This window comes from Dreissena polymorpha, unplaced genomic scaffold (genome assembly GCF_020536995.1).
Source record: "Dreissena polymorpha isolate Duluth1 unplaced genomic scaffold, UMN_Dpol_1.0 chrUn009, whole genome shotgun sequence".
NCBI lineage: Eukaryota > Metazoa > Mollusca > Bivalvia > Myida > Dreissenidae > Dreissena > Dreissena polymorpha.
In genome coordinates, this window is record NW_026273323.1 from 844326 (window position 1) to 853991 (window position 9666).

At 35.1% G+C, this 9666-nt stretch overlaps 1 long non-coding RNA gene across 1 annotated transcript; it reads left to right on the forward strand.

The window, feature by feature from the left end:
• The first annotated feature begins 1953 nt into the window (after nucleotides 1-1953).
• On the forward strand, nucleotides 1954-8114 carry LOC127863462 (uncharacterized). The gene is made up of 2 exons (XR_008041064.1): nucleotides 1954-5914; nucleotides 7148-8114. It is a non-coding gene; the product is annotated as an uncharacterized LOC127863462 (long non-coding RNA).
• The last annotated feature ends 1552 nt before the right edge of the window (nucleotides 8115-9666 follow it).

Genomic DNA, 9666 nt, shown 5'->3' on the forward strand with positions numbered 1-9666 from the left:
TTATTGCAAATTATGTTTACAAAAACACACCATTTTAATATTGCAGAGACACATAAATAAATAATGTGTGCACCTTATATTAAAGATATCTGCGCTTTAAGAATGAAAAATATGTTTTCACGGTGACTTGTTTTGCAATATTTTTAAATTACACGCGATAACCTCTGCGCATTTTGCACAAAGTGTAATTCTATGAATACATTTCAAATATGGCGACACTGTCAATATTATGTTCCGTGGTTTCATTGAAAGCCAATATAAAACGCAAAAAACAATGTCGACTTGTAATTTGATTATAGATCTTGCAACGAAACTCTATTGATTCTTACTCGATAAAGATTATTGCCGTGTTTTCAGATTTCCTGATAACGAAAGTCAAACATGGCTTCGGCGCTAAATGAAGATTAGATTCCTAGTCGCAAAGCTAAGACAACAAATTCATTTGTCGATACTATGCTCATTATATTCTTGTTGCGCTTGTTTTATATGATACAATATTTGTTGCTTATTGATTGCATGATCGATTTATTTTTAAAAACATATAGATCGGATTAACACTGATAAAATATTTCTTATAAGAAACACAGAAATATTAATACGAGTACGATATTCGGTTGATTTTAGTGTTTTTTAGCTCGGCGTTTTCGGAGAAAACCCGAGGTATTGTCATAGCCAGCTCGTCGTGTCGTCCGCCGTCCGACGTCCGCCGTCTGACGTCCGCCGTCCTCCTTCCGCGTCGTGCTAAAACCTAAACATTGGCTCTAAAATCAAAGTGCTTCCACCTACAACTTTAAAACTTCATATGTAGATGCACCTTGATGAGTTATACACGCCACACCCACTTTGGGGTCACTAGGTCAAAGGTCAAGGTCACTGTGACTTCAAAAAATTAAATTCTGACAAGCTTTAATTTATTCAAAACTGCACCCGTAGCCGAGCGTGGCACCCGTTATGCGGTGCTCTTGTTTTTAATCACATAACATTGTCCCTTCATCAATTGTGAACTTACCACATGCTCTCCGACCTATGTTTAAGCACCTATTATTTCATTTATTATCTACATCAACCCTGTAAATGAGTCACCGTGCTGCTTAAGGAAGGAAAAACTTGGCCTCGTTTTACCGGCACATTTGCTGTTCTTATGCATTTTCTTCCTCGATTACCAATCATCGTGCAATTGCGTATCAGGTAAATAGTTTTTGGATTGGTTCCAAATTTTCAATTGAAACTGATTACAGCCAGAGCTCAGGACAATCTTAAGTGTAAAGTGCAGGTTGAATTAGTCATCCCGTCAGTCTTTAAGGGGAACATGTATATGAATCGCAATGTAAGATTGCACTGCAAAATATTGTTGTACTAAACAACATTCAGTTTCCGTCCATTGTGCGTGGCGGTTCTTGGTTCAGAAAAAAATATTTCGGAAAATATAAGACAATTTAGACATATTTGATTCAATAAATGTTTAAATATTTGTTCACACACATGTTAAATTAAAACAGTTGATCACTTTTCTATTTTTATGTGCTTGTACCAGACACTGGATTCTCTTGAAAAAAAAAAACACACGCAAAAATGACAGTTTTACTAGACCTATTTAAGAATGGGTTATTTGATGTTATCTACATTCACAACAAAAGCTAATTTAAATATCAGAATACACATTTTATAAAGTAGAAGCTACAAAATTATCCTCAAACTTTATTATATTTGAACATTTTAAGTCGAAACCCCGTTGCTGTGTTACAAAACAAACTTGATGTCGAAGAAAAAATGATAAATTTAGTCACAGGCTTAAGGTATGACAACCTTTATACTGTGAAAAGTGTTGAGTTATGTGTCTTATCTCAAACGGTTTCTTGTGTGCAAGTCCTTGTGCATTTTGGCTATCATGGAGCAATTTGTCACAGTGCTGACTAATACATTCGTTGATTTGTTATCGGTAAGCGATTGGTTTTCATGTCTGATGTATTATACTTAGAAATCAACTAAAATATAAAATACTTCCGTATCATTGGACTAGAGCAATGTGTACCTATTAAGATCTCGTGCAACAACAAAAGAGTGAATTATAAATGAACTGGTAGAACCAGGTTCGTGATGTGGTCAATATATATCAAGCAGCTCTAATCGATTAACTGATAAAGCTCTTCGTATGACTAAATTTCCCAAATATATTCTATCTGGAAAACATGTATTTTCCAACGCCAGATTGGCTCTGTGCTAATCGTCACATATTATGGACATACAGTTGACATCTGTCCCCTTTGTTGTTTCATATATACGTATATTTACCGAACGTATCCATATCTAATATCTAATCATGTTCTGATATCAACGAAAATTGCACGACCAAGATACGGCGTTCTTAGAAATCTCATTATCTTCTGATAAACACATGTAACTGTATACATCGTTATTTTTACAATCACTTGTTCTACATGCGATGTAGGTGTCCCCATTAAAAAAACAAAAATGCAATTTAAATAAAAAGTACTTACGTTTATTTCCACAGTTGACACGAATACTACTTTGCGATGATGGCTTGCAATGTTTATCTATATAAGGTTTCGAACGTTCTTAAATGACTATTCATCAGCCTGTAGTAGTAACTGAACGCCAAATGACCAACTGAATGTGTCATCATCACCATTATGTCAGTACATACCCCGGTAGTGCCCCCGAAACAACTGTGTACTTTATCACGGTAGTACATGATGTAGTTAATGTTCATGGTGCTTGAAATACATGTATATAAAGTGACATCGGTATATGTACCAATGAGGCTGCACGTTCTTTCTATTATGTTTCTCAATGCATCATAAAATAATGTAAAATGATGGAGTCTGGTAAAGAAAATAGACTTGGATGTTACCTTCAAGTTTTCAATTACAGTCTTTTGAAATATGTATGTGTTAGATCCATGTAGCTTTTTATATAAATGTAAGCCATGGGTAGTATAACAAGCCTTAACTGATAATGTGTCTGGAAACAATAATCAGGGCACTGAGACAACATTAATAATGTTCGTCATAGGATAAGACCCTCCGTAGGCCGATTGTCTTTCTACAGATACGACCGTCTCTTCTGAAAATTTCCACATTTTGGATTAGACCCTTTTAAGGACCTGACTATATTTAGGATAAGACCTTTCGGCGAGGCTGGCTGTTTTCGAGCCGATTTGCATGGACATCTTAATGTTTGACAATTCTCATAAATCCAGAGTCTCTATCAGTCTGTATCCAAAAACCTTTCCACCACAAGTATCAGTGTTTATGTAGAATGGATCAACATGCGTATATAAATTTCAATTAATCTTCAATTAATCTCGGAAATCCATGCATTTCGCAAATGCGACCGGACTACCTCAGATACTAAATACTGTCGATGGTTTTGCACTTTCCCTAAATACCGGTGTTTGACACAACTCATTAACAAACCAGTTATCTTGTTTTGATGATTCTATTTGTGTGTTTGTGTGCTTTCTATCTCACACGCTAGCTGAAAGTGATATTGAGTATGTGTTCCATTTACGTGCAATGTTTTCCCATACTCTCCTCGCAACAAGTCACATATTATACACCAAGTCGTTTATTCCGGATAAAATTGCTGATGACCATTGTTGGTGACCGCATCTTTTAACTTTGGCAGAAGTATGCCTTGGTCACGGTGTTCCTTTAATAGTAGCACATCTGTTAAACAGTAAACAAAGTCAGGCTCAAATTTATGTTCTATGTGTATTTGTTTTGGCTCGAATTACCATGCATTGGCAGTTATGCCATTTGTTGACACGACTGCAGCGATGCTCTTGAAACGCTCTGGTGGCTTTGATGTGACTTTAATTTATTGATTCAGTATTTTCAAAAATGCTTTTTGCTTTATATTTGTTTGAGTTAATGCCATTTTATCATTATAGCAAAAATAGACAATGTGTTCTTTTTTCCGGATGCAATTTTTAGCATTAAGTTCAATTTTTCGACTTTTGCGCAGCTCAATTTCAATGTGTAATGTATTTCGATGCTTTCAACGAGATAAATTAAGTTATGCTGCTAAATTGTTGGGATTTGTTTGTTTGATAAAGGCTTCTTGATATTGCATTTTTTTTCTACAAATGCAAATTGGTAACTTGCAACGTTAAGCTTTCTTTCCCTTGTTAAAATTTACCAATCGTGATGTGTTGACGGTCTGATGTTTTTATCTGTTTACCGGTATATCTGTATGCATATAACGTTTTCTGAAAGTATTTGTTGAACTCACGAACTATGGAAATTGTATTTAATCTTCTATCATTATTAAATTACTTTCAGTGCAGTGTTTCAAGCTCAATGATTTTGCCGCGCAAATGTTTTCATGCATGGTCTTTCAGTATCTGATTATAAACATAATGTTCATACTGAATAGAATATTCGAGAATACAGTGAACCACGATTAACATGTTTGTGATTGTTGCTATACAAAGATCCGACTAACACAAGTTTGGTGTTTTGAACTTGTATATGAGTTGATTGTAATGATATTATTGATTTGGTTTCTTTTTACATATTAGCTTCATGGCGAAAATCATGGTCAAATAGGAACGAGTTGATTTTATTTATCTCGAGACTAAGAACTCTAATCAGTTGACACATTTTGTGTTTTTTTTCCAAACAGTCATTGGATATATCATCACGTCCAGTGTTTAATAATTATGGTCCTGTGTTGTGAGACACCTGACATTCACTGTGTGTTTCAGTAGAACTTTATTAGATCTAGAACGTCTGTTCACAAAGTTTTTAATGACCTTAGATAAACTTGAAGAACGAAATACAATCAATCTACTCTTGTTTGTTTTTGACATTGAAATGTTCTCAACATAATCCTTCACATACACCGTCTTAACGTCTTAACGAATACCTGCCATGAACGTTGATAGCTATACATATATGTATAGATAAGAAGGATTAGCAGTATAAATGCATGGTTTGAAACAATTACGGCTGCAACCAAATACATGATGTATTAATAGACAGACTATGTATGCTGACGTAATAGTTAAGAAAGGCAAATCAGAGGGTAGGGGTAAACAGCTTAGAAACAATAATGCCAGGGTATGATAAATCACTGAAGGTGACGATTGAATATAGGTTAATCATTTACAAAATACAAGATGCTTTATACTTAACGAGTCTGTGGTAAGTGCCAATGAACATGCTAGTATTTTGGACACATATATCAGAACAAGTCTATAAGCAAATCTTTGTTTTTTTAAAGAATATTTGCGTGTAACAAATATGTAATTACGTACACACGGTTTGATCTGAGAACTTAAAAATCACCTTGGTTATGACAACTGACATGCAGTTTTAAGCGACATGGAAGCATAATTGTCAAAACAGGGAACACTATCACTTTGTCACCGCGACAAAACGGTTGTGACTGCATGAAAAACACGGACGAAAAGAACTAGTCAGCCTTTCAGATGTGACGTAAGTAAAACAATTATAAAAAAACACTAAAAAAATGCAGGAAAAATTAAAATTTAAGAACACACATATTGCTGTGGTCTCTTTTATCCAATACATGCAGAATAAATGATTGCAAACCTCGATGTACCCGGGATGCGTTCCGCGGTTGCGGGCCTGTCGACGCTGATTTTGGTTTTCTTATCTACGCGACAGTAGGTTTTGTTTGTTAAAAGCAAATATAATCTTGACAAACAAACGCTTTTTATATCGCCTAAAACCCTCCTTCTGCGGTAAACATTCGGTTTGAATAGACACGCTGGAGGTTGATTAGGGACATCATATCGTAATCTGACTTTCGCACAGCTGCGTGTTAACGTGCGACAAATTATATTTTGATTTAGAAATTAAGTTGAATATTCATTATATTGACTGTAGTGATTCATATCGTTGAAACTTTCGAGATTACTAGTAAGGTACGGCAATATTTTGTTACTGATTTGCTATTTTTTGTTTAATTTTTGTATTTGATTGTTATTTTAAATACACCTACAAGATTTCGCATCAGACAAACTATATGATATGACATATTACATTGCCTTTGGATCCGAATGAGACAATATCTACAGTTATGCATGTGAATTTCTGCAACATGTCGCATTTTCTTAATGATTGTGACAAATGTGTAAGATTTGACTTTTTCCCCGACAAAACCTCAACATTTTGCTTTTAATTGAATGCTTGAACTTCCCTTTCGCCAAAGGATCACGCTTTTTGCATATTTGGTATGATATCGGCTTTCATTCGGATAGAAAATGCGCATAGTATATACATGTAATAGGATTATGTGGCTTCATTCATAGCAAGTGTTATTATTCAATAGGTTCGTGGTACTAAAGAAGGATTATTAATTCATTAGCTTTTGCAAGTTTTAATACCCAACAACTGGCTTCGCAGCTACTATATACTGCTAAAAAATGTATAAACTATGAACATATTTGTTTTCGATATTTCTTACACATGCGACATAAGTATTCAATAAAACCATGCAGTTTCACAATTAAATCCCACATAGCCTAAGCATAAATAGCAACATAGCAAATATAGCATCCTAATCATATATTATGCATTCATAAATATTATGTGATATAATTACGGTATTGTTTTTATCGTTGTACTTCGTTTCTGTTGTTCGTGTTTGTGTTGTTATTGTTACAACAGCGACAGCAGCTGCCGCAGCTTCAGTAGTATAAGGAATAATGATAATGTTTGGTAGATCCTGTACTCGTGTGCGTAATATCAGGTGTGCTTATCTTCAAACGGAGTATCACATAAATTGGTTGCTCGATATGGATTTTATTGACAAATCGATTGCTATTGCGTGCATTTCAAAAGTTAAACTCACGGTGGTTTATAGGATCAAGTGTTTTACAATGACCTGATACAGGTACATAATCGAAACTTTCACCGAGAATGATGTTCGTGTTACGGTTCTCAGTTTCTTAAGACGACTCATGTTCCTTTTTCGAAATCGCATATTGTATATTTTTAATTATTGCAACGGTATAACACAATATCACGGGTTGTGTTTTCATGTAAAATACACGTTTGCTTCATATTCCGTTCGAACTTACTAATATACATTACATGTGAGGAGACAATCCGATATCAAACATTTGTCTCTAAGTGAATGATTGTTATATTTTCAGGGACGCAGCTAGACCTATCTGTGCATTGGTTAGATCCCAGGTCATCATGTGACACGTACACGGTGTACTATTGTGGAGGCTGATTATTCAGTTTACTGCTGAAACATTTACTCGGAGTGTCGTCTGGGTACGAAACTGCGTTGGAACAAAATACTAATGATTTACTCAGAATTATTAAACAAATAAATAGGTCTTTTTTATTTTGGTTGAACCATATCCGACTTTATTTTTTTTTATTAAGCTGGTACTGTGCAAGATATTTTGAGTCGTGTGTGGATTGTATTTTATTGGATGACTTTACTTGAAACAAAATTAGCAGCTTAAAATGTCTTGGTTAAAATTCTGGGGAAAGAAATCCTCAAAGAAAGCGAGGGCTGATCTCGCGAGATCTGAGTCATTTAAGGAGGAAAGCGGCGTGCAGACCGAAACCGAAAAGGAAAAGAACGCGAGGCTACGACACACTATGTCGATTTCCAGGTCAGGACGGTTCAAACAGAAAAACAAACAACGGTCCGGAATCTTAGACAAACCGGAATTCTTTGAAAACGGTGTTGGTGGTGAAGGCCAAAAGGAGAATAATGGGAATGCAAATGGACAATCGGGAACTGTGGGCGATCTCGATAGTGCCGTCGTCAGATCCACGAATACAAATAATAATAGTCAGTACAATGGAAGTGCAAACTTTGCTAGTGCTCACGAGAACAAAAGGACTCCGCCAAGCACCTGCCGAGAGGTGTCAACGCGTCAACCAATCACCGCGCGTCATTTTGAAGGCCAACATACAGTACTGTGATTTGAAGTGTGCTTGATTAGTTGATATAATATGATAAGTTGCTTTGTACAACATTTAAATTTGCGCGGTTAACACGTATTTATATTTTTATGGCACGAATGCTTGTGCGAGAAAATTGTTTCAAAAGCAAGTCGCGTGGTCACTTGAATGAACAAAACGAAGGAAAAACAAGGAGAGATACGTTTGTTTTTTATTTTAAAACCTTTTATTGTGTTCTTTTACACCTGATTTTAATGAGGTTTTGTTGCCATTCCATAGCTTAGTGATTCAGTTCAGATATACCGAATACCATAATTAAACAAGTTCATATGTTTTTCGCGATTTAAAATTGCGAGTATCAATACTTAAACACTTCGTATTCTTCGTTTCTACGAGCTTTGTGAAAGACAGCAATCTGTGCCTTCAAGTTCGTACAAATAGTAAAATGTCGTATCATTCGTAACATATACAATAAGGGAAACGATCCGTATAAGTTTCATCGTACATACGCACATACGAATGTCATAATATATGTGGTATGTGTCTTGCATATTCATACAAACGCAGTATTCCAATGTACAAATAAATGAGTCGTGTTCTAAGAAAATTGGACATAATGCATGTGCGTAAAGTGTCGTCCCAGATTAAATCTAGTTTAGGCGGAAAGTGTCGTCCCTGATTAGCCTGTGCAGTACGCACAGGCTAATCAGGACGACACTTTCCGCCCAAACAAGATTTTGATAAGAAGAGACTTTCTTTAAACATAAAATATCATTAAAGCGGAATGTATCGTCCCTGATTAGCCTGTGCGGACACACATGCTTTAAAACCCCATTTTCACAGAGCGAGGCTAAAATACTTGGTGCTATCCTATTGACAAAATTTAAAGACATAGCTAGATAACATTAACACTTCGAAAAAGCACACAAATATATCAGTAATTAACTGTGCACACGTGTTTTTTCTTTAATTTGCAGATTTTTCATGAGACTTCTAATATTTGGAACATATCTATTAAAATATATTTCAATCGGACATACAAGTCTTCATTGAAAACTGAGGTTTTAATAATCGACCATTTATATCACTAGAAATTTCTTTTATAGGCACTACGATGTTTGGACAGAATCGCAAATTGTGTACAGTAATGTGTTTTCAACTTAAGACTGAGGTCATAAAATATATATGATGTTACATAGGTTCTTATTGAACAAAATGAAATTCGTATTAAACATTCCATTTGACATACTTAAAAATTTTCAAAGAAAAAAAATGCTGTTCGTAAGTACCTTTGAATGTGCAACGTACGAAAATTAACGTTTTTTTGTTAATCTTTCTACAGGTTTAATACGGCATTTTAGAAATTGTGTGTTTGAAGCACAGGCGGTTAGCGTGTGGCTATAATTTTTTTTTTTCAAAATTATTTTTTTTACTAATTAATATCATAGCCACACCCTTACCACCTGTGGTTTGAAGCAGTCCACCTATCGGTAATCTTGTGTGGATAAGTATTTGCATTAAAGTAGCTTTGGAAATTGCTTATACCCTTTTGATTAATCGCATTTCAAACACATGCCTCTCGTTTCATAGAAAAAGTTAGATTTTATATGATGCTTTGATAATAATGTTATATGACTATTACGAGCTACTGCGAAGTAATTAGTCAAAAACCGTTCGAATTAACCCATTCATGCCTAGCGTCCTGAAAAAAGGACATTGCAAACAGCGTAAACCCAGATGAGACGCC